Below are 25,708 nucleotides of genomic sequence, written 5' to 3'. Positions count from 1 at the left end.
CCTTCTTTCCCGCCCAAGAGTGGGTTGTCCTAGACACTGAAGCCGCCAACCACGCCCCCGGAGGCGGGTTTACGCCCGCCCGAAGAAGGATAAAAGGAGCGACAAGCCAAGGTAGCATCCTCTTGTTCCTGTGCTCTGAAGCTGCACCTCCCCGCTGCACGTGAGCTCGAGACGGAACGAAGAGCCAATTTTGACCCACCCACCAGCCCCTGAAGACAGCAAGTGGTTTTGAAATAAAGTTTTTGACGTGGTAACTCAATTTTCTTACAGGTTGCTCTGAATAAAGTTGTGATTCATTATGCAATAAAGTGGATAATTCTTTACAGTATATTTTATCGAATAAAAGTATTTGCACCAGAGTTGATCAGTGATGTTTCGACAGTTCATACTTTGAGCATCTTTTGTTTTTTCCTCTTTAGTAATTAGTCTCTCTAGTTTAGTGTGTCGTATTTATTATTTGGTCGGGCGGTAAGGTCATGATCGGTGAGCAGTAATTGGAAGATCCCTAGGGGGGGCGTCACCCATTACGGATGGGAGCGCCCGGGGGGAGGTGGCCATTGGCCCCTCAACGGGGAGGCAGTCCCTTCTAAGGATGGGACGCCGAAAGGAAAGGGAAGGCGGTCAAGGCCCCTCCCTGGATAGGAGGGGCTACGGGCCCCTCCTGGGAATTTCCCGGGGCCAGGACATCTGCGACGGCAGATGTGGTAAGTTGTGTGGGGTGGGGAGGGGGGTCTACGCTACCTTCTAGACACCTCAAACGAGTCCTCGGACGACCATAAAAATGGCGTCGAGGTAATTGGGGCCCCCGTCAAGAAAAGGGAAATTGGTATGTGCACATGAGGTGCAGTCCTCTGTGCGGCCGCCCCTCACAAGTGAGGGGGGAGTTCTGGTTTAGGGATCTGACACCGGTTACGACCTTGCCGTTGGCCCTTAACGTTAGGATGTACAATTTCAATTTAAAAATGTATTTGTAGGATGTTAGTATCGGCTAGGAGAACCTTTGTATTAGAAATGTGTTAAGGTCAGCCAAAACATCGTAATGTGGAAATGAAATTGTACATGATATGAAACTGTTATTTTAATGTTTTAATTTTGTTTTTCATATTTTAATAAATACGGCCGGGAGGGTAACTCCCTCCCGCCTTCCAAAAGTTCAGAAATGTTTCCGTATTCCCATTCTTGGGGATTGTGTTGAGAGGGGGTGGCGGGTATCTCAGCCATATAGAATATGTAAAATGAGTACTAAGTATTAAAAAAGTATGTTTACAAAGAGTTTATATCCAAATATCGTCAGTTCGCGAAAACACAATTTTTTACAGTAAATGTTACTTAATAAATTGAAAATAAATTAGTGAAGTCTTTTAAAATGTGTGTATTACTAAGAGCATAGATTTATTGGTGTTGTATATTAAAAATTGAGTATTATTTAGCTATCGATATTTTTATATCGACGAAAATAGTGCTATCGAAATTTTAGTATTCGATATTATTGTAGTGTGCTATATGTAGTATTGAGTGTCGATATTATGGTAGTCGAAAATAATGTTAACGATATTTGTGTAGACGATATTTTTGTGCATCGATATAGTTTGCTCGATATTTTAGTCGTTTTCATGTTAAGTATAGGGTGTCAATATTAGTGATATCGATGTTTGAGACTCGATGTTATAGTAGGTCGATTTTTGTGAAATCGAAATTCTGTCAGTGATTCCATCATAGCCTATTTTGTGGGCTTGGTGCCCATAGTCAGAGCTGATAATGTCCTAACTTCCCCAATTCCTCTCTCTAGAGTTTTCAAAAAAGGTTGTCTTCTATCCCTACTTTTATGTGCCCTATCAATGGAACTTTTTTTGTAAAGAAGATATATTCCATTTCCAACGCTCAGGTGGTGATGGGCAAACGTTTGGAAAGAGATTTTGTTACATATCAAAGAAATGACAGGAGAATAACTAAAGAAAGACCTTTTTGTGCTACTGTTTAGCAGCACAGCAGAGAGATTCTGATTACCTCATAATTACTCTATCAGGTGCATTCTTGACAGATTTGTTGTTAGCTGCACAACCTTAAATAGTTAACAAGTGGCAATTGTCTTGCAACATTCCAATCTGTACATGGTAGTCAAAGTTATGGTTAATATAGTCAAGGGTAAAAGTACATGATAAGATGAGTTTGTTCGAAAAAATCGGGCCCTGTTTCCAAACATATCATAAGAACATGAGCCATGATAACAAAGGGTCTGGGTATATGGAACAAGGACTACACAATTTAGGCACCTGTCTATCTAGCTCTCCCTCTGGAAAATAACCGAATGCATTGTTTTGATGTTTGTTGTAATTATATTTGAGACATATCTAATCCTCTTCACTGCTTGCCATAGAAGTGAATAGTATTTTGTTTTAAATAATGTCTTGTAAAGTTTATGTGCTAAGACAATTTTTTGTGATGATGCAATGAACTACTCCATGTCTAGGATCATAATGCAAGCTCATAGAGCTCCTGTCGTGCATATGGCCCTCATCCTTCCAGTGACTCCATGTAAGCCAAGGGCTATGCATTTATGTGATGTGTAGGATACTCAGGTGCCTCTCACTATATCCTGCAGGGCCTTCTATCATTTTACTTTACGTCACTGCCCACATCTTACCACTAAATATAGAATCAAGTTGTTAAATACATAAATAAATAAATAAACAAGTAAAACTGAGGTTCACACACTTAGATGAGAGGCAAAACAGTCCCCTTCATATACCCCTCTGCTGCTTTGACTTTGCAAACCTGTGACCCGCCCAGGTACAGCTCTGATAAGCATACAGCAGTCCTTGTATATTTTCTGTTGGTGCAGGGCCGTCACCTAAGATCTACTATTCGCTAGTTATGTAAATAAGAACAACTTCTTCACGTATTGGCCACAACAAAGCTCTTTATTAAGGGATATCCCAGCAAGATTGTCATGCAAAGCACCCATGTTCTTGGTTGGATTTATTGTATGCCAGATTATTGATAAGAGAAATAGCGCTTGGCAAGAAATATCACAGTTTAAATATTGTTTACAATAGCTACCCTCCAGGATGTAGAATTTCTTTTTTAAATCCAACGAGATAATATTTTTGTAAATTATATTTTGGACACAATATTTTATCAGGCAATATTTAGGCAAAGGTACCAGTCATACTGCCCGGCAACAGTGGCATCTGGCAGAGAAAGGCGGTGGCGAGGCGGGGGACAAACATAAAAATAAAAATAAACGCTTACATTTTGCCAGCTGCCATCTACCCTCAGCTTCTCATGGCACCCCTTCTCCTCAGAGCTTGAGTCCTGGAAAGAGGCTCCCTCCACTAAGTCAATCACAATGTTGCAGTGCAGCATTGTGATTGGTCTGAGCGCCGTAGCTCGACGCTCAGACTGGGACTGAAGACCTGTACATGTTCTTCACCAGGCTGTGTATTACAGCTTGGTGGGGAAGATGCAAAGTATGCAGGACTGTTTCGCCACCCAAAATGGGCCAGCCAAACAGTCATGTGCCCTTTGGGAGTGCAAAGCACTCTTCCCCCTGCTCTGGCCAACCAAACCCCATCACTGACTGCATTAGGGAAAATAAAATGATAATAACAATATGTTATTATCACCGATATGTTATTATGACCCCCTGGTCACAGTCACTGCTCTTCCCACGCACAGCTCCACCGCTGTGGGACTGCCCTTAGCACCGCTCGAGCTCCTTGCCAGTTAGCTGCTCGATGCCCACCTCTACCCACAGGCTCCTTCCCTCTGCCTCATCCCTGGTGCTCTTCTGCAAATCTGCTCTGCATGTGTCATCTTTTGTTTATCTGTTTTTCTTTCTGTTTGCCTCTTTTTTCTGTTTGTCTGTGTTTTCGGTATTGCCTCTTTTTTCAGTTTGTCTCTGTTTTCTGTTTTTCCTCTTTTTTCTGTACGCCTCTGTTTTTTGTTTTGCCTCTTTTTTCTGTTTGCCTTTCTTTTGCTCTGCTTCTCCTCTTCTTGCTTCCTTCCCTACCCTTTGCCTCCTTTTCCCTTCTGCTCCCGCTGCTGCTGCCCCTGTGACCCCACCCCCAGCGTGTGCTCCCGCCTCCCAACTGCTCACCCACCCCTGACCCCTGACCCCTGCTTAATGGAGGCCGCTGTGTGGCAGCACCGCTGGTGACCCAAAGGTGCCACAAAGGGAAGCCCATCTGAGCCCATTACTTGACCAGCACCAGAGACCCTGGTTCCTCTACCCCTCGCCGGTATGTCTCCAGCACTCTCCACGCACTTAAACCAGTATGCAAAAACACCTAAGGCCCAATCATCTGCTGACACTGCTGCAGCACCTTCACCCACCTCCAGACCCAGGCAGCTACCCCCAACATGCCGGATGCCACCGCACACAACTGAGCTGCATCCTCCTCAATGTATGCTCCCTGCACAGACACATCATAGAAATCTGGAACCTCCTTAACACTCATGAGCCTGACATTACCTTCCTCACAGAGACTCGGACCAACACCAGCTCTGCAGCTGACATTGCAACTGCTATCCCCGACAGATACAGGATCCTAAGGAAAGACTACACCAACTGCCCAGGAGGAGTCCTCGCCATCGTTTACAAGAGCTTCCACCGAATCACAATTACCAACTCGGATGATGCCTCGCCCCTCCATGGAACACATCCACTTCCAGATCCAACCCAACCCAACCCCAGAATGACGCTCTGCAGAACACTCGCCTACAGACTTCCTGGACCCCATACCCCCTTCACCAATGCCATCGCACACCACATCCCACCCCATGCCCTCAATGGACTAAATACTTCTTGCATACCTGAACTTCCATCTGAACAACCACAGTGATCCCAACACCTCCGTACACCTGGAGAACCTCACCAACATAGGATTGAAGCAACTTGTCTCCAACCCGCTCACACAGCAGGACACACACTCAACCTCATCTTTGCCAAAGGAAACACCATTTGCTTCAGCCACACCATGGAACTGCTCTGGACAGACCACCACTGCATCCACTTCCCATTCACAAAACCCACTGCTCACACCCACACACTTGGCCCCCCATGCAGAAGCTGGAACAAAGTGTCTGAAGAACACCTCACCTCTGCACTCACCTGCACTCCCCCTTACTATGACAGATGCCAACACAACAGCAAGTAAACTGCACCAACACCCTCACCCCTTCCAGAACACCACGAGATTGCACAACAATTCAATTAAAAAAATCTTTATTTCGGTAAATATTTTTACCATAAAAGACATTTAAGACATACATTTTAAAACTGATATTTGATAAAAAGTTATACAGTGAAATATGAAATTTATAAAATCAAGCTTTTGCACAATCCCATGTTGCACAGGGATGACCTGTGTACAGAAAGGTCAGTTGCCAGCCCTAAGGCATTTCCTTCTGATAGGCCAGAGAGCGCCCAGGTACTTAGCCACCGCAAACACAATGTAATCGGTCAAATCAGTTTTCAGGACTCTGAAAGCGGCCATGCACTTCACAAAGCCCAGATTCCTGCATAGAGGAACAATTCAGTACTTGCGAATCTCTCGGTAGGCGGGACAAAAAAAGAGAATGTGAAGTTCAGTTTCGTCCGAGATTCTACATGCTGGGCAGGTACTGTTTGCGTCATCACTCCATTTAGTTGTAAATGATCTGATAGGGAGGGACCCATGTCTCCACTGTAGGTATAATTTCCTAAGTAGAGGAGGGTAAACTTTATCCAGAATCGGTTCAAAGTTGTAAATGGCCTTGAAGGACATGAAAGAGTCTGTCAGAGTCCCAAGTTTAGGTTGATTAAAAAGCAGGGATAATTTACTGTCACGGTATGTCTTGGCTAGCTCTTTTTTAGGGATGAGTTGGCAAGTAGGCAATGGATCGGACCACATTTTAGAAAGTCCCAAACCCTCCAGTTCGAATTTAATGAAATTGAGCCATTTGATTTTTCCAGCACTCGGCATAGCAAGGACCTCTTGGAGTCCCTGCCTATAACTGGCCAATTCTGGGGTTGTCCATAGTCTGCGCCAGAAGGCCAGCGGGCGAAAAGCCAGGTCATCATCTAGCGGGCATAAACCTAGATCCATCCTGAGGGGGACAAGGGGAGTGCTAGATGGTAATCCAACAAGATTTCGGATGAATTTGTTTTCCACTTTCAAGAGGTCTGATGTTCCAACGTGGCCCCAAAGTTCAGACCCGTAGATGGCAGCCCCCTTGGCCTGGGATTTGTAAATCTGCATCGGAGGACCAATGGGCCTGATTGTGGATTTATTGTTCGCCAAAAGCTTCATGATGCCCCCCGAATGTTGGGTCAGTTTAAGTAGAACCTTCTCCAGGTGCGTGTTCCAGGTTAGTTTATCATTTAGCATAATGCCCAGATATTCGAAGGTTTTCACTCTCTCAAGCCTGTTGTGTGCAATGCTGGGGCTAAAATGGAATTTCTGTGGGGGATTGAGGACCATGAATTTAGTTTTGATGGCGTTAATTTCCAATCCATGGGCCTCACAGAAATCCACGAAGCCATCAAGGATGCGCTGGATACCCGCTGCCGACTTTGATAGCAACAGAGTATCGTCGGCAAACATGATGGCCGGCACCCTTTCGGCGGCCAGTTTTGGGGCATCAGAGTTGGGTACCCCCTCTAAGTGAGAGATAACCCCGTTGACATAGAGGCAAAACAGGGTCGGTGCGAGCACACAACCCTGTCTTACCCCCCTGCCAACGGGGAACCTCTCGGACAGTGCACCCATCCTGCCACATCTCACCTGCGTGAAATTGGCGCTGTGAAGGTGAACTAGCATTTTCAACAAGCCTTCAGGAACCCCCAATTTGGCCAGGACCTCCCACAGCTTGGTCTGGGGCACCAGGTTGAACGCCGCCCTCAGGTCCACGAATACAGTATAGAGGCTGCCACCCTCCAACTGCACCGTTTTCCAATAGATGAGGACAAGTCGAAAGACCTGATCAATGGTAGAGACCTTCTCCCTGAAACCTGCCTGAAAGGGGCTCAGGATGTTAAAATCCCTGATCCACTCGTGTAGGTGATTTAACAGTAGCTTTGCGAAGAGTTTTTGGGACATGTCAATCAAGCTTATTGGCCTGTAGTTGGCCGGGAGCAGAGGAGATCCCTTCTTAAAAATTGGGACTATCTCTGCCCCCGGCCAGGTCGGGGGGATTGGCATGCCTTTCAGGATCGAGTTGAATAACACCCTAAGATAAGGAGCCCATATCTTTGGTTCGTGTTTGTAAAGGTCGCCTGGGAGCCTGTCCAGGCCTGGCGCCTTTCCAGCAGCCAGGGACGTAATTGCCATGGTGATCTCCTCCTCGCTAAATCCATCCATGTCGGTTACACTGTCATTGGAGGAGTATGACACTTCTACGGGTAGGGTCGTCGCCTGTTCGCTAGTTTGTGATTTGTATAGATTTTTAAAATGTTCCTCCCAGACGGAGGGTGCTATATTGGCCTCCACTGCTACAAGTGGTTCAGCTGAGCCGTGCTTGACGATCTGCCAGAAAGTCCGTGCGTCTCGACATGCAAGGGCAGCTGTCATTTTGGTCCAATTCCCCTCATCCCAGTCTACTTTGGCAGCACGGAGGGCTAATTTATAGGCTAATCGTTTCTCCCTGATTACACTTGTACTGTCTCGCGCTTTAAGTGATTTCAGTAGTGCAGCTTTTGCTGCCCCGCAGGAAGCGTTGAACCAGGTGGCTCTTTTCTGCTTAGACTTATTCGACATGGCCACTGGGTTCAGCACCTCTGCAAGGTTAGTGCATAGCTCGGAGTGAATGGTACCAAGTTTGATCATTTGTGCCGGCTTATATAAGGGGGGATTGGATACCCCAGAATTACCTGTAGGATCGAATTCAACTTCACTGACTGGGTGATACATGCAGCGCTCAACTTTTTCCAAGGCGGGGACGACTAGTGCATAGAGTCTCCCGATGTTACTTTGGTTTTCCAGCAGTTTAGCCCATTTAATTCTGCGCCTATTGCTAGATAGTACAAGGTCCACCTGAGGTGCAGAATTATCGTCAACCTTGACTATTTGTGGCCCCTGTAGCTCAAATTTTAGTGAAAGCAAATTGTGGTCACTTTCGAGTCTGGGAATTACGCCAAAATCTTTCACTTTCCCCCAGTCCCTGGTTGAGACCATTATGTAGTCAATTCGTGACTCATAGCCCAATCTATTAAAAGTATGTTTAGGCGGGATATCACCTTTAATCCAGCCGTTGCAAGCCCTCAGCGAGTGACTAAGCGTGAGGGACATTATTTGGGTAGCAAGGGGAGTCCAAGCCCTGACAAATGGGTCTGTCAGGGTGGGGATGTTCCACAATTCGTCCTCTTCACTAGATATACCCACCAGGTGCTCGGGAAGCGGTTCATACTGATGATTAAAGTCTCCACCTACAATTAGTGGGGAGCAGAGATTAAGTGAGTCAAGAAACTGCGCTAGGTCCTCGACTGGTCCCGAGGTGGCTGCAACCCCCACTGGTCTTGAGTATATATTGATCAGTGTTACACAACAAGAAAGCCAACTGGCTTACCTCGGATTTTCATAAATCCAAGCACTCCTGCCGATGACTGGAGAAGAAGTGGAGAAACAGCAAAACCCCGGAAGCACACTACAACTACAAAGCGGGCATCACAGCACATGACCAACTCATCAAATCATCAAAGAAAACCTACATCAAAGACATAATCCTCTCCAGCGCCCACAATTCCAAGGAACTCTTTGCCATCATACAGGAATTCACCAAACTCAACAGTGAAACAACTGACGGCCCTCCCTCCCAAGACCTCTGCAACACACTGAGCTCCTTCTTTCACTTCAAGATCAAGACGCTCTACAACAATTTCGACAACCAAGAACACAATTCCACCTCAACCCCTACCCCCACCGATGCCATCCAACAGACCCTTCTCACCTGGATCCCTCTCACCACAGAAGAAACCTCAAAGACAATGAAGAGTATTCATTCTGGAGCACCTTCTGACCCCTGCCCCCTGCACATCTTCCAAAGGGCTGCCATTGTAATTGCACCCGAGCTATGTTAAACTATCAACTGCTCCCTTGAGACCACCACAATCCCTAATGACTGGAAACACGCCAAAGTCACCCCCTCCAAAAGAAGCCCTCTGTAGACCTGACGGATCTCAAGAACTTCAGGCCAATCTCTCTGCTCCCCTTTGCTGCCAAAGCCATCAAAAATGGCAAAAACACCTAGCTAGCACGGATGTATGACGTTACAACGCGAACTTTTACATCGCATACCATTACAACGCGATTTTTACAACACAGGATCCATTACAATGCATGCCTTTACAACGCATGTCATTACGTAGCAGATGCTATTACAACGCATGCCATTACAACGTAAGTATAGGTAAGTATATGTTTTAAAAAAAAATGTAATTCATTTAATTTAATTAATTTAATTTAATTAATTTAATTTAATTATTTTTTAAATTGTAATTAATTAAATTTAATTAATTTAATTTAATTAATGTAATTTATTTACCCTAAAAATACCCCTGTACCCCATAACCCAAACCTAGCCCTGAACCCTAAAAATACCCCTGTACCCCAAAACCTAAACCTAGCCCTGAACCCTAAAAATACCCCTGTACCCCAAAACCTACACCTAGCCCTGAACCCTAAAAATACCCCTGTACCCCAAAACCCAACCCTAGCCCTGAACCCTAAAAAAAACCCTGTACCCCAAAACGCAAACCTAGCCCTGAACCCTAAAAATACCCCTGTACCCCAAAACCTAAACCTAGCCCTGAACCCTAAAAATACCCCTGTACCCCAAAACCTAAACCTAGCCCTGAACCCTAAAAATACCCCTGTACCCCAAAACCCAAACCTAGCCCTGAACCCTAAAAATACCCCTGTACCCCAAAATCCAATCGTTGCCCTGAACCCTAAAAATACCCCTGTACCCCATAACCCAAACCTAGCCCTGAACCCTAAAAATACCCCTGTACCCCAAAACCCAAACCTAGCCCTGAACCCTAAAAATACCCCTGTACCGCATAACCCCAACCTAGCCCTGAACCTTAAAAATACCCCTGTACCCCAAAACCCAAACCTAGCCCTGAACCCTAAAAATACCCCTGTACCCCATAACCCAAACCAATCCCTGAACCCTAAAAATACCCCTGTACCCCATAACCCAAACCTAGCCCTGAACCCTAAAAATACCCAAACACCCCAAAACATATACCTCAGTACCCCAAAACATACACTCCTATACTCATACTTATTTTTTAAAATTACTTACATTAATATATTTAATTTATTTTTTTTTAAACATAAATTAATATATTTATTTATTTTTAATAATAATTAAATTAATTAAATTATGGTAAATAAAATATAAAATAAAATTATATACTTACCTATTGTAATGGCATGCGTTGTAATAGCATCTGCTATGTAATGTCATGCATTGTAAAGGCATGCATTGTAATGGATCATGCGTTGTAAAAGTTGCGATGTAATGGTAGTGCGTTGTAAAAGTTGCGTTGTAACGGGTGTTTCCCATCTAGCACACTTCATAGAAACCAACAGCATCCTAGACACCTCTAAATCTGGATTCCCCAGCAACCACAGCACGGAGACCGCTCTCATTGCCGCTACCGATGACATCCACACCCTCCTCAACCAAGGCCACATGGCTGCCCGCATCCTCCTGGACCCATTGGCAGCCTTCAACACTCTTTCCCACTGCACACTAGCCAGCAGGCTCCAAAATGCCAGCATCAGAGAAATAGTATTAGACTGGATATGATCTGTCAATTCAGGCAGAACACAGAGAATAAGACTCCCACCCTTCTTCTCAGAACCAACAAAAATCAGATGTTGAGTACCCCAAGGACCTCCCTCAGCCCTACACTCTACAACATCTACATGGCCCCCCTCACCACCATTGTCAGAAACCATGAACTCAACATCATCTCCTATGCCGATGACACCCAGCTCATCCTCTCCCTCATCAGGAAACCCGACTTCACGAGGCACAATTTCAAGAAGCAATGAAAGACGGAACAACCTGAATGAGCAACAGCTGCCTGAAGTTCAACGCAGAGAAAACAGACGTTCTCATCCTCAGCTCCACCCCCTTCACCTGGGACAACAATTGGTGGACCCCGCCCTCAGAAACCCACGTAACCCAACAAACTAACCATGCATCTTCCGCATCACTCTCCATGAATCAACGCTGTATCCTCCTCATGCTTCAACACCCTCCGCATACTTCACAAGACGTTCAAGTAGATACCCCCCAACTCCAGGAAAATCGTCACCCATGCACCATCACCAGCAGACTGGACTACAAAGAAGCTCTCTACGTCAGAATCAATTGAAACTCCTCTGCAAACTCCAGATCATCCAGAACGCCACAGCCAGACTCACCCTTGACATCCCACAACATGACCACATCTCCCAACACCGCCATGACCTTCACTGGTTCCCTTTCAAAAGAAGAATAACCTTCAAACAGCTCACACACACCTAATAAGCCCTCCACAACACTGGACCCTAATACCTGAATGACCAAATCTCCTTCCACGCCCACAAAAGAAACCTCAGCTAAGCCGACCTCGCCCGTAGCACCTATCCCTCGTTTCTACAGGACCAGAGCAGGTAGTAGATCCTTCTCCTACCTCCCAGCCAAGGCCTGGAACAAACTACCCCTTCATCTCCACAAAGCCCAACACTGCACCAATTCAAAAAGGACTTCAGGTCCCGGCTCTTCGGTTGACCCCAACAGATTTGCTCAGACCCCACTCCTTCAGCGCCTTAAGACCCTCAGAGGTGAGTAGTGTGCTCGACTACATCCTGATTGATCGATTTTATTTTATTTTTGAGCAGTTGGGCGATACCCCTCCAACTTAGCAGAGGAGCCGCCACTGCCTTGCAACCCTTTCTAAGAGAACTCACACAATTTTATTACAGACACGTATAGATACTCCTTGGGGTGGTAAGGCTCAGGTGCTACACTCTATGTATATTAGACATCACAAGGGGTATGTATTTATGTGCACAGGAAGCTAAAGGGAAGAAGGGCAGTGCATATGCTTCCTTATCACTTCAGGTAAGATGATGTCAGAGCACCAGCTTCACTGCTCCTACAGTACTGGGAGCTGAAGACAAAAAAAGTCTATGCTTGAACACTATTAACTATTATAATCATACTAAATTTAAACAAGGTTTGATTTGGAAATGAACTAAATAAATCTAACCCTCTAATGTCTTAAACATGGCTTATAGGGCCAATTGGAGTAACTTGAACTTCTAATAGGTTACAGAATCTGTGGGTCCAATATTAAATTCACTGAACCAATGGGAATAAACAAATGTGCAAAGAGGGTGCATTATCACAATGATATGCTCTTTTTTTCTTTGCAGTTATTTATCTGAATGACAGAGAGCACTTAGCACAGTATCTATAGGGAGTAACAGTTTTCTTGTTTATGAGGTGAAACACCAGAAACTGTTGAACAGGGTTTATTTATGTGCATGTTTCTTATTTCAACCAGAAGCAAGTACTCTAGAATATACTTCTCAAAAACAATATGGTGACTTGTAATTGTAATTGCATAGCGCTTACTACGACCCTTGACCTTGCCAGGTGGGTTGCTCCCCATCTGCTGCAGCTCCACCTGCGCTGTGCCCTGCTCCCTTGGTTGGTTTTCCTGCCTATCCATGGGTGCTGTTTTTCTCGCCCCATTGCTCACTGCTCTCTCTTTTCCTGCTGCTGTTGCCCCTGCGGCCCCGTTCCAATGCGCCCATTCACTCTCCCCTGCTTCCCGCCTCCCTCATCCCAGCTGCTCCTTCCTCCCAGATCCCCTTTAGATGGCGGCAGTTGTGCGGCCGGGCCGAAGCGCACCGAAGGCGCGCCTAAGGCAAGCCCATCTGCGCCCATCCACGCCTAAACCGCACCCAGCGCCAGAACCTCTGGACCCCTCATAGGGCACGACACCAGACTCCACTACAACGCCAGTAGCCTCCACGCACTCAACGCAGGCTGAAACCACGTCTGCTTCCAGGCAACCCCAAAATGGACCCATGGACCCTTCTGCTGCCGCACCTGCAGATTAACCTGGGACAGAACCACCAAACCCCCAAGGACTGGACCCAACCACCTCCGCTGCATACTCCTCAACACCCGCTCCGCACGCAAACACGCCGTCGAGCTCTGGGATCTGCTCAACACCTCCGCCCCAGACGTGGCCTTCCTGACCGACACCTAGTGGAACGACTCCTCGGCCCCCGATTATCGCCATAGCCATCCCGGACGGCTACAAGATCACCCACAGGGATCACACCAATTGAACCAGAGGAGGAATAGCCATCGTCCACAAGTCAACCCTCAAGGTCACCACCTACGCAGATGACACCCTCAACATCGCCGAACACCTGCACTTCCGGATCCACACCGACCCCAAAACCACCCTCAGAGAAACACTCCTCTACAGACTCCCCGGACCATGGGCTCAGTTCAGCGACTCCATCGTCGACCTAGCCAGCACCCACGCACTCGCCTCCACGGACTACAAACTCCTCGAGGACCTGAACTTCCACCACGAGAACAACAATGACAACAATTCCGCCACCGTGATCGCCAACTTAGCCAACCTCTGCCTCAAACAACTCGTGACTGCACCCACCCACACCACTGGCCACACGCTGGACCCCGTCTTCTCCACAGGCACCCACGTTGCCTTCAACTACACCACCAAACACCACTGGACAGACCACCGCTGCATCCATTTCACCTTCAAGAAACCAACCACGCACCACCGCTCCCAACAGCTGCCTCACCCCTACTGGAGCAAAGTCACCAAAGACCGACTGATCACCACCCTCGCCCAGATCCCACCCACCGACCCCACCAACCCAGATGCCGCAGCCCGCAACTTCAGACAGTGGATCGACGACTGCGCCAACACCCTCGCCCCACTCAAGAAACCCTCCAACAGCCACACCAGCAAGAGAGCCTCTTGGTTCACCTACGAGCTCCAGACCTCCGAACACGCATGCTGGAAAATGGAGAAAATATGGCTCCACGAACACACACCGGTCAACCACGCAGCCCACAAGGATCCCACCCGCAGACATCACCACCTCATCAGATTAGCCAAGAGATCCTCCTTCAAAGACCGCTTGGACTACAATGCACACAACAGCAAAGAGCTCTTTAGCATCGTAAAGGAACTCTCCAACCCCAGCACCAACGCCAATGACATCCCACCCTCACAAGAACTGTGGGACTCACTAGCCATCTTCTTCCACCGCAATATCGCTGACATCCACAACAGCTTTAACACCACAACCGCCCGACTATGCCAAACTCCACCTCCCCAGTTAACACCACCAGCGCCATCCACCTGACCTCCTGGTCCAATGTTAACGACGACGAGACACGCAAGGTCATGAACTCCATCCACTCAGGATCTCCGTCAGACCCGTGCCCACACCACGTATTCAACAAAGCAGACGCAGCCATTGCACCCCAACTATGGAAGGTCAACAACATTTCCTTCAAAACAGTAACATTTCCGGAAAGCTGGAAGCATGCCGAAATCAACACCCTCCTCAAGAAGCCCAAGGCGGACCCCAAGGACCTCAAGAACCTCCGGCCCATCTTCTTGCTCCCGTTCGCGGCAAAAGTGATCAAGAAAATCGTCAACAGGCAATTGACCCGCCACCTGGAAGACAACAACATCTTGGAACCGTCCCAGTCCGGATTCAGACGAAACCACAGCACCAAGACAGCCCTCATCGCCGCCACAGACGACATCAGGTACCAACTAGAGGACGACAAAACATCAGCCTTTATCCTCATGAACCTGTCGGCCACCTTCGATATGATCTGCCATCGCACTCTAAAGACACACCTCCAGAATTGTAGAGAAGGCCCTTGACTGGACCATGTCCTTTCTCTCTGGCAGAACCCACAGCGTCCGCCTCCCACCCTTCCGATCCAAAGCCACCAACATCATCTGCGGCGTCCCCCAGGGCTCATCCCTCAGCCCCATGCTGTTCAACATCTACATGGCCCCCTTGCACAAGTGACCTGCCATCATGACCTCAACATCATCTCCTACGCCGATGACACCCAGCTTATCCTCTCCCTCACCAAGGACCCAGACACCGCCAAAACCAACCTCCAAGAGGGAATGAAGGCCATCGCCGACTGAATGAGGAGCAACCTTCTGAAGCTGAACTCGGACAAGACAGAGGTACTCATCCTCGGACCCACCCCCTCAGCGTGGGACGACTCCTGTTGGCCGACCACTCTGGGAACAGCACCAACATCCACCGACCATGCACGCAACCTAGGATTCATCCTTGACTCCTCCCACTCCATGGCTAAACAGGTCAACGCTGTCTCCTCCTTCTGCTACAACACCCTCTACATGCCCCGCAGGATCTACAGGTGCATCCCTGCCAAAACAATAAGAACGGTGACACAGGCCCTCGTCAGCAGCAGACTGGACTACGGCAACGCACTCTACGCAGGAATCCCAGCCAAACACCTACGATAACTACAACGCATCCAAAACGCCACCGCCCGACTGATCGTCAACGTCCCCCGCCACAGCCACATCACCCCCACTTGAGAGAACTACACTGGCTCCCCATCAACAAGAGGATCACCTTCAAGCTCCTCACCCACGCACACAAAGCACTCCACAACACTGGACCAGCCTACCTTAACAGCAGACTCAGCTTCTACACCCCCACCCGCCAGCTCCGCTCCACCAGCCTTGCCCTTGCCGCTGTCCCCCACATCCAAAGAATGACCTCCGGTGGCAGATCCTTCTCCTACGTCACCGCCAAGACCTGGAAAACCCTCCCTACCCACATACGGCAGACCCAAGACCTACTCGCCTTCAGAAGACTCCTCAAGACCTGGCTCTTTGAGCAGTAGCAGAACCCCCCTCCCCTCAGCGCCATGAGACCCTCACGGGTAAGTAGCGCGCCCTACAAGTACTCTGATTGATTGATTGATTGACTACCCTTGATGAGGCGTTGAAGTGCTTTTTTGCTGAGTAGCATGCTCCTCTAGAACCCAAAAAGGATTAATGATGAATTAGTATAGGGAGATATGAAATTAAATTGAGCGGTGGACATGTGAATTTGTTATTTGTATTGAAAGGGTTAGTGGAGCGGTAGAAGAGGGAAGGCTTTGCATTTATATAGCACTTGTTACTCCTGATGAGGTGCTGAAGCACTTTTTGGCGAATGTTTCTCTGTCTGAAGTCAAGTTTATCTTTCCTATGTGAAAAATAATGTGATACTTAGGGGCCGACACCAGGTCGCCAGTCCCAACCATCCAATTAGGATACGACCAAACATTGGTCAGCCGCATTCCTTCATTTCCCTATGGGAGCATGCATCATGAAAACAACAGTTTGAATGGGGGTCTAAGGGTCAGATTAACGACCAGCTAACAGACACATGCCCCAACGGTACGTATTACAAACAAGTAATGTCTGAGGATCAAAGAAGCGGATCAATCGTGTAAAGCGTTCAGGGCACAATTAAAATATGACCAAAAGGTGAAAGAAAAATGTGTAGATGTGTGAAAGAAAGCACTACATCTCTAGGGTTAAGAGAAATACCGAAAAAAGGCGGGGCAATTGTACTATTGTGACATGACCACCTACCGGAGTGAATGCCTCGGGCAATTGCAAGACACCAAATCGTATCTGCCACTCCAAGAAGATCCGACTGAGCAACTGAAGAACATCATCAGTCACCTAGTCGAAGAGGCGGTAACGGAGGGATGGATTACATCTCAGGAAGCTCAGTTCCTGCAGACTACACACCCCACCACCCCCTATTTTTATATTCTTCCAAAAGTCCACAAACCACAAAAGCCTCCACCTGGACGCCCAATAATATCTGGGATTGGTTCGCTTTTAGAACCTTTTTCCACTTTTGTGGATCATTTCCTGAATCCGATGGTGAAAGGGATGCTCACATTTCTTCAGGACACCAAAGATGTGCTAAGGCTACTTCCGGATATAGAATTTGATACATCAACAGATATCCTAGCGTCTTTCAAGTGCAGTCCCTATACACCTCCATACCACAGAATGAAACATTGGAAGTGGTAGGAAGTTTATTAGAACAGAGAGATTTACAATCCATCACGCCTGTTCCTTTCATCATGAGCCTGGCTGAGATAGCTATGAAAGAAAACTATTTCAAGTTCGAAGACACTGTCTACGTTCAAACATCTGAGACCAGTATGGGCAGTGTCTTCGCTCCCAGTCTGGTGAACTTATATGTACATCACTTCGAACGGAAAATTGTCTTGACACCTACAAATCCTTTCTTCCAATCGCTCCGAACTTGAAAGCGATATATTGACGACATTTTAGTTGTCTGGCGAGGGACAGTTGAAGATCTTTTAACATTCCATCGAGGGCTCAATGAACAAAACACCTACCTTGGATTTACAGTAGAGTATAGACAAGACCAACTTGCTTTTCTGGACCTTTTAACCATAGCAACATCCAATGGCTTGGGGTCCGAACTCTATAAAAAAACGATTGCTCGAAACTCGCTTTTAAGCCATGAGAGCTGTCATCCTTGAGGAACAATTTACCTTATGGTCAATTCTTACGGATACAAAGAAATTGTTCGACCAAAGAAGCATTCGAGGAACATGCACGCAAACTCGAAGATCAGTTACAAGCAAGGAAATACCCCAAGAAGATCATACGTCAATCCAAGAAACGTGCTTCCAACAACAATCGCGATGCACTTCTAGAACCGTGGATAGAGAAGAAAAATCTACAAGAATAACTTTTGTAAACACGTTTAAAACGAGGTCTAACCAAGTGCAGAAGATAGTCTTAAAGCATTGGTCAATCCTAAACACTGGAGGAGACCAACTGCCACCGCCCCTCTTTGCCTTTAAAAGAGGGTCGAACTTGAGGGATAAGCTTGTACATACGAGACCGAGGAATAAAATATCACGACCAGTGGGTACTTTGTGGAATCTACCACTGGTAGAAGGTCATCATCCCTGTGGCCTATGTGCAGCGAGTCCGCAAACATGTACATCTTTAAATGTGGACATAGGCACGAGTAGGCCATGGCAGCAACACAAGTTCACAAACTGCAACAGCCACAACCTGATCTACATGATCACATGTCCCTGACAATTACGCTACGTAGCCATGACGACAAGAAAAGTAAAGGTGCGCATATCCAAACATAAAGGCACAATTCGGTGCCGAAAGCAAGCGACACATCTGACATCCCACTTTTTGCAAACAGGTCATGGCCCGACTAATTTCACTTGGACAGTCCTGGAACAGCCTTTTATTTCCGAGCATGTCTCGGATATTGGAAAGTATTTGTTTTCTAAGGAACAAAAATGGGTCTATAAATTAAACAGCGACAAAGAAGGACTGAATGTAGAAATTCCTTGAATGTCGCTATAACTACGATAGACCATCTCAATACACTTGAGAGTATTTATACGATACGTAGGCTTAAACACACGGCATATCAGTGGAGCGATTGACTGCTGCCCGATATCAGTATTGATCCATCATACTCGATAAGATTAACAAAAACACTTTCATTACCATAGAGCGTAACAGGTGTTCACATCATTCATCGACTAAAACAACATAAGAGATATGTTATAATAAAAATATTCGACCCTCAAATACGTCTGATATAAAGCCTGTAGTTTGTCTGTGATACAGAATAACAAGGATATGCTCTGCCTTTGAGATATTTAGAACCTTTTTATAATGTTCTGAAGTATAGTCTCCGTTTAGTCCCTATCCTGTTTTCTTTAACCCCCTTCTTTTTAACAGTACGGCGAATGGATGAGGTACCAGAAGGACGCATCCTTTAATATATTGTATTTACACTCACAGTCAAAAACACAGTTAAAAGCTTCATACTGATGATCGTAGACAACGTGAGTTGCTGTTTTCAAATGAGTGGTATGTGACACTACATGGATTAATTTTCACCCAAAACCTTTTTATAAAAAAACTCCTGCATTACTCGTGAACTTTATTGAACACAACGTTTCCCAACAACATTCCGCAATGTGTAGTCCAGCATCACGTGACGTTTTGTATACGTGACTGGACAGCCCATTGAAACAAATATGGCGTGAACATGTTTAGTCTTCAATGATACAAAGAAGACTATGTTTCCCAGCAATATTTGTCATCTTGTAGTCCAGTATCATGTGACGTTCTGGACACATGACTGGACAGCCGGTTGAAACAAATATGGCGGTTATATGCTTAGCAGTGCCCCCCCAGACAGCGCAGAGGGACGCTTCGGTGTACCGACGGACAGGTTAGTGTTTGACCTGTCGAGTGCTTGAGAGTTGCGCCTGACTGTCGACACATTTATTTTACTAAAGTCTGAACGTCAACTTGCACGTTTTTTTGTTATTGTGCTACAAAGGGTGTAATTGTATGCGCTCCATAAGCGGCCATAATGCTCCTCCATTAAGTACAGTTTGGATGCTGAGTGCACGCTGTTTGTCAATATCGTGGTATCACGTAAGTTAATAAATTGCGATATGAGAAGGACATATCTACATAGTTTAGTGCTTGACCTGTCGAGTGCTTGAGAAAGTCTGAAGGTCAACCTGAACGCGTATTGATATCGTGCCACAAAGGGTGTAATTGTATACGCTCCCGAAGCGACCATAATGTGCCCTCAAGAAGTACAGTTTGGATGCTGAGTGCACGCTGCATATCACTCACTGCATGTTTTTCAATATCTCGGTACCATGGGAGTTTATGAATGTGATATGAGCAGGACTTATTCACATCGATGTCCTGTCCTCTCAACAAGCTGTGCTCATACACAGAAATGAATGGAACATAGGTTGTAAATGTGAAATGTAAATGTACAGGAATTTATATGGCGCAAATCACCGAGCGGTTTCTAAGCGCTTGCTTAGGGAACCCGTCCTGGTATTCCCCTGTGAGATAACCCCGGCAGGGTATCCGCAAGGTAAACGCCAGGCATCCCGCCGCGAGGGGCCATTGTGGAGATTAAGCAAGCTATTGCCCAGAGTCGCAGAGTGCGAACCTGTGAATCGAGTAGGCACCGGAGCGAGAATTATCGAGTCCATGGACATTTTAGGACTCAAGACCCCGCCGAGCCGGGAATTTAACCCTGGTCCCGGGCTGACCTCTGCTTCCAGGTCTGCCTCCTCTAATCAGTGAGCCACACTTCTCCATGCTTGTAAATATATACCCGCATGCTTAGTAATATTGGGAGACAGAGTGAGTCCAGTACCTAATGAGTATGCTGCAAGGGGTTGTCACCCACATGAATGCGCGGCCATTATGAGTTATTGACAAGAATGTCTCCATTATATTGCCCACTCTGACAATTTCAGTTAACTATAGAGAGTGTATGTCTATGAACTTTGGTGTGGTAATATACCCTTGAGCTAATCAGGAAGTGAGAACCACAAATGAAAATAGCCTTAGAACTGGAATACTACTCTTTTTTCATTAAGGTGTGTCTAGTAGTATCATCCATTATTGTGAATTATCAGTACCTACCAACATTGATACGAGGAGAGTAACTTTTGACTGGCTGTTCCTATTGTTTTTAACTAGAGCGGTGCTCCACTTACCTGAGCTGCAGCCATGTGGGGTGATGCATGATCCTCCTACCAAATAGGTAAGTGGATCCTTTTCAAGTAATGGGTTAATTGACCGTACTTACTTTGATACACTGGACAAAATGTACTACGTGTTATGACAACTTTGTGATGTTTGTCTTTCTCTTTATTTGGATCTTCGGGTATCCTGTTCCTTGACACTACGAAACCTCAGTGTTGTGGAGGAACTTAGTATGACCTGGAACTCACAGATGAGATAACTTTTATTATTATTGAGTAGTGCAGTTGCAAATATACTAGTCCTTAAGAAAGCAGTGGCAGAACCTTGTAGCCACAGATGCAGAAACATGTTGACCCTTCCTGCAAACAGATATTTTGTTTTTAAACATTGGAAGAATTGAGAGATATTATTTAAAATCTTTCATTCTACTCACTTCTGTCCAATTTTATATACCTCACTTACTCACTTACTTTTTCACTTTTGCACTGCAAATCAGTTACCCCTTTAGACACTTTTGTTGGTATCAACCATCCACACGCATATCTATCAATGGTTGAGCGTCTGTCACAACAACATCCAGTGACAGACAGCATTTTCTCCTGGGTATAAGGAGAACCCATATGATGATAAAAGCGGGAACTGATGGGTATTTTTCTTAACCCTAGAGATGTAGTTCTTTCTTTCAACCATCTACACAATTTTCTTTCACCTTTTGGTCATATTTAAATTGTGCCCTGAACTCTTTACATGATTGATCCGCTTCTTTGACCCTCAAACATTCCTTGTTTGTAAAGCATGCATCAGGGCCATAACCCGGTCACAATACATGATCCCACAGGGAAATGGGAGGTGTGGTTCATCCCTGCACCTCAGGGTGCCTGCCACACGGTGTAGCGATCAACAAGGGACACACTAAAGTGGACCCTGCTGGGAGCCCCCAAGTACACTTCACAACATGGTTTACATGTTGGACAGGCCAGCATGGAAAGGATGCTGGAAACCATGCATCTTAATCCCAAGGGGGAAAGGCCTGCCCTTTGGAATTACGGTTAGTTTCCGACTGGCTGACAGGCTCCTTGAGCCTGTCGGAAGCCAGCCAGAATGACCGGCTGATTTGAATTCTGACCGGCTGCATCTTTATCAGCGGGTTGGAATTGAAACAGATGGCTTTCTGGCTGTCATCGCAATAGGCCCCTAAGATTTTATTACTGTTATGGATCTTTTTTTGGTTTTTGGTGCTACAATGCAATTTGATGCATTTTTTCATTTTTAAAAATATATTTGGAATTATGATTAATGTCTATATTTTATTACTTATTTTGAGTCTTCTGACATCCTGCACTCATATGACATATTCCTGTTTGCTGTTTTGTGGTGTGCTGTGGTTGCATAATTTCAGTTAAAGTCAGACAATGTCCTTGTGGAATCTTCTGACAGACTGTCTGGACCAATGATAATAAAGCGTTTATGTTATGAGCCGCACCATATCGTGTAGCGTCAAGCAGGGTGGTGGGTCCAAGTGGAGGGATTCACACTTTCATAAATTCTTTCAGAAACAGTGCTGCTCAGCTTTTTTATGCCATGGTTTCCTATTTAAGTTTAGCGCATGTTGAATATTAAGGAATGAAGTAAAAAATCATCTCTTCTAAAGAGGAGGAGGATGTACTTCAATGACCGAGATGACAGAATCCACAAACAAGAGGTGATATGTTTGTCAGGAAATAAAAACAAATGACTTCTAAACTAAAACTGTCTCCATTTGTTGTGTAAAGCAAGTGGCATGCTAGCAATGAAGCTCCTTTTTCTTTTTTTAAAATAGATTTTTATTGCTTTAACACACATTTTTGATGAGACATCACAAATGTCATGGTTGCAAGGATATCCATTAACCAACACAACCATGCTGTATACACTTCGTATGTCTTCCTGAGCTAGTCTTGTCTCAGTGTCCACATTGCATTGACCTTAGAAATATGTATTAATCTAATCATAACAAACTATGAAAATGGAAGAAAAGTAAAAGCAACCAAAAACAAAACACACAACAGTTACTAGCAATGGATTAGACATGAACAATGCCAAAGACATTGTGCAATAGAGATCTATTTTATGACTTAGGATGGCTGAAGGGGTTACCTTATTATATTAAGCATTCATTATTATCGATTGGTTGGGGGAAACCAATTCTATCGAGATCCCAAACCACAGCTGTGCCCCATACCTATAGCATTTAAGAGGTTCCCTCACCGGAAAATCCTTCCTATTTTAGATTTGTGCTTACCCCTTGAAGGACAAGCGCACCTCATTTATTTGACATATGTTTAACAATGAGTTACCATCTGCCTTTTAGCTTCCCTCACGATGTTCGTGGATCATTTTTGGCTTCCACACATACCAGGTATACATCCCATACCACACCTAACACACTACCTCCCATTCTTTTTTTACATGACTTCTGGTTCTGCTGAGGCATATTTCTGAAGTTCTTACCGCCAAGGCTTATTTTTCGGGGCTATCATTGCCTTTCATGACATTGCTATCCTACGTTTATCCTATGTTTGCATATCAGTGTCAGATCAACAAACGTACTAAAGTATTTATCTACTTTCGTATGCATCATCCATCCCAGAAGACAAAGCTCGGGTGTCAGTGCGAAATGTCGCTCAGTAATGTTGGATATATGTTAGAACACCTCCCTTCATACACTCTGCAGTGCTAAACATTCCCACACTGTATTATTTTTATTTTATTTAAGAAGTTTTATATAGCGCTGGTTCCACCCAGGGGTATCAGAGAGCTTTACATTAGTATTATGATATTAAAGGAATACAGAACAATTGTTTCAGATGCAGCATTCATATATGCTGGACTCAAAGAGCTTATTGAGTAATATAGACTAAGTGGAGATAAAAAGGAAAGAAGAAGCAGTTAACAAACAACATGAGAAAGATGTAGTTACAAATTATAATACAGTACATAGAGGGTAAGTGGGGTGAGAAGGGTGAGTGGGGAAAAGTTAGGATGGGGAAAGGAGGGAAGTAAAGGGTGGAGAGGGGTCAGGAAGGAGATTGTAGGTGAGGTTGGCAAAAAAGGGGGGGAGGCATAAGTTTCAGGTGGAGGGAAAGTATAGCCAGTATGGTAAGAGAGGGATTATGGACCCCAATATTTGGTGAGCAGGAGCATTTTAAGGTCTTTTTTTAAACTGACATAAGAAGCATTACATCGTAGATCTGTAGGGAGGGCATTCCAGATGCTGGGGGCCTTACCAGAGAAGGAGCGAGATTGAGAAGCTTTTATTTTTAACAGAGGCGGGACGAGGAGAAGAGAATTGGTGCTTCTCAACACTCAGGCGCAACCTGCTTTATTGAGTTTGTTTGAAAGTAGAGCAGGGTGTTTGGATAACGGGCTTTGTGCGCAATGCAGGTAATTGTATAGGAGGATTTGCCTCCGATAGGAAGCCATTTAAGGTCTTTGATGGCAGGTGAGATGTGGTAAAAACGTTTACAGTCAGTTGTTAGCCTGGCCACTAGGTTGAGAACAGAATTGAGGGGGGAAAGGTGAACTTTGGGAGTTCTGGAGAGTAAAGCGTTTCCCTAGTCAATATTCGAGAGGACTATAGATTGGACAACCAATTTGAAATCTTCAGCTGGAATGAAAATTTAGATTTTTTTGAGATGTCAGAGTGTGAGTATGGGAGTTGAGCATTAGCTTACTGTCAATGGTGATGCCAAGAGATTTTACTGATTGGGCAAGGGAAAAAGAACAGTTTACGGCATTAAGGTCAGTGATCCTTGTTTGAATGGGGAGTGGGACTGTTTTTAGGAGAGAAAAGAATGATTTCAGTTGTATTTGGATTGAGTTTGAGATGATTGGAGTAGAAAACCAACATAAATGATCTAGACTATATGGGCACCTATCGACTATTGTAATTCTTTTTAGGAACATTGTATATTGCTTCAATATTACAAATCCCCTCCCTTTTCATTAATTGTTGGGATAGTGGGTGTATCCTAAAAGTGTGCCTCCTTTAATATCCGCCCATTCCCTTATGATAGCCATAAAAATTCCAATTGCGAAACATATAACAACACACACGTAGGTGTCAAACTATACCCAAGAAAACAATACAAAAAAGTGTGTGAGATGGCCCCTCACGGGTGCACCACCAACGGGAACCTGGCAGGTACTCACCAGGATTGCCCTGTACTCATCATTGGCACCATCAAGCTCGGAAAAAATAAATTTGTGTCCAAGAAACACAAACAACGGTAAGTGTATGCAGTGAGAATATACCACAAAACAACCAGTAAAGTGTCAAAAAACATATAAAATACACACAACAACACATATATATATATAATTTTATTCTGTTTCTTGTGTTGGGTGTGCAACCTAAAAAAAGTGAGAGTGGTTACTAACTATCCAACCAACACCACTTTACTTGGCAAGTAAAGTGGTGTTGGTTGGATAGTTGGTTGGATAGTTACCGTTGTTTGTGTTTCTTGGACCCAAATTTCTTTTTTCCACCACACCTAGGTGTGTGTTGTTATATGTTTCGCAATTGGAATTTTTATGGTTATCATAAGGGAATGGGCGGATATTAAAGGAGGCACACTTTTAGGATACACCTACTATCCCAACAATTAATGAAAAGGGAGGAGATTTGTGATATTGAAGCAATATACAGTGTTCCTAAAAAGAATTACAATAGTCGATAGGTGCCCATATAGTCTAGGTCATTTATGTTGGTTTGCTTTTTGAGTGGAGGGCGGCCTATGACTAGCTTTACCCTCTAAGCTCCTGTTAGTTTCAATGATTGGAGTAGAACCAGGATCTTAGTTAGGGCAGTGTTAAGGTGTAAGACATCAGTGTGGGATTTAATTTTATAGTACAGTTGGGTGTCAGCAGCATGTAGGTGATAGTTGATTTGGGCTTGTTAAGTGTGAGGGTAAGGAGTTTCATAAAGAGGTTGAAGAGAGCGGGAAAGATGATAGATCATTGGGGGACACCGAGGGAGACAGGTGTGGGGCAAGAGAGGCAGTTTTGAATTTTTAATTT

Source organism: Lissotriton vulgaris, chromosome 10 (genome assembly GCF_964263255.1).
Source record: "Lissotriton vulgaris chromosome 10, aLisVul1.2, whole genome shotgun sequence".
NCBI classification, from domain to species: Eukaryota; Metazoa; Chordata; class Amphibia; order Caudata; family Salamandridae; genus Lissotriton; species Lissotriton vulgaris.
Note: the sequence above shows the minus strand (reverse complement) of the source record.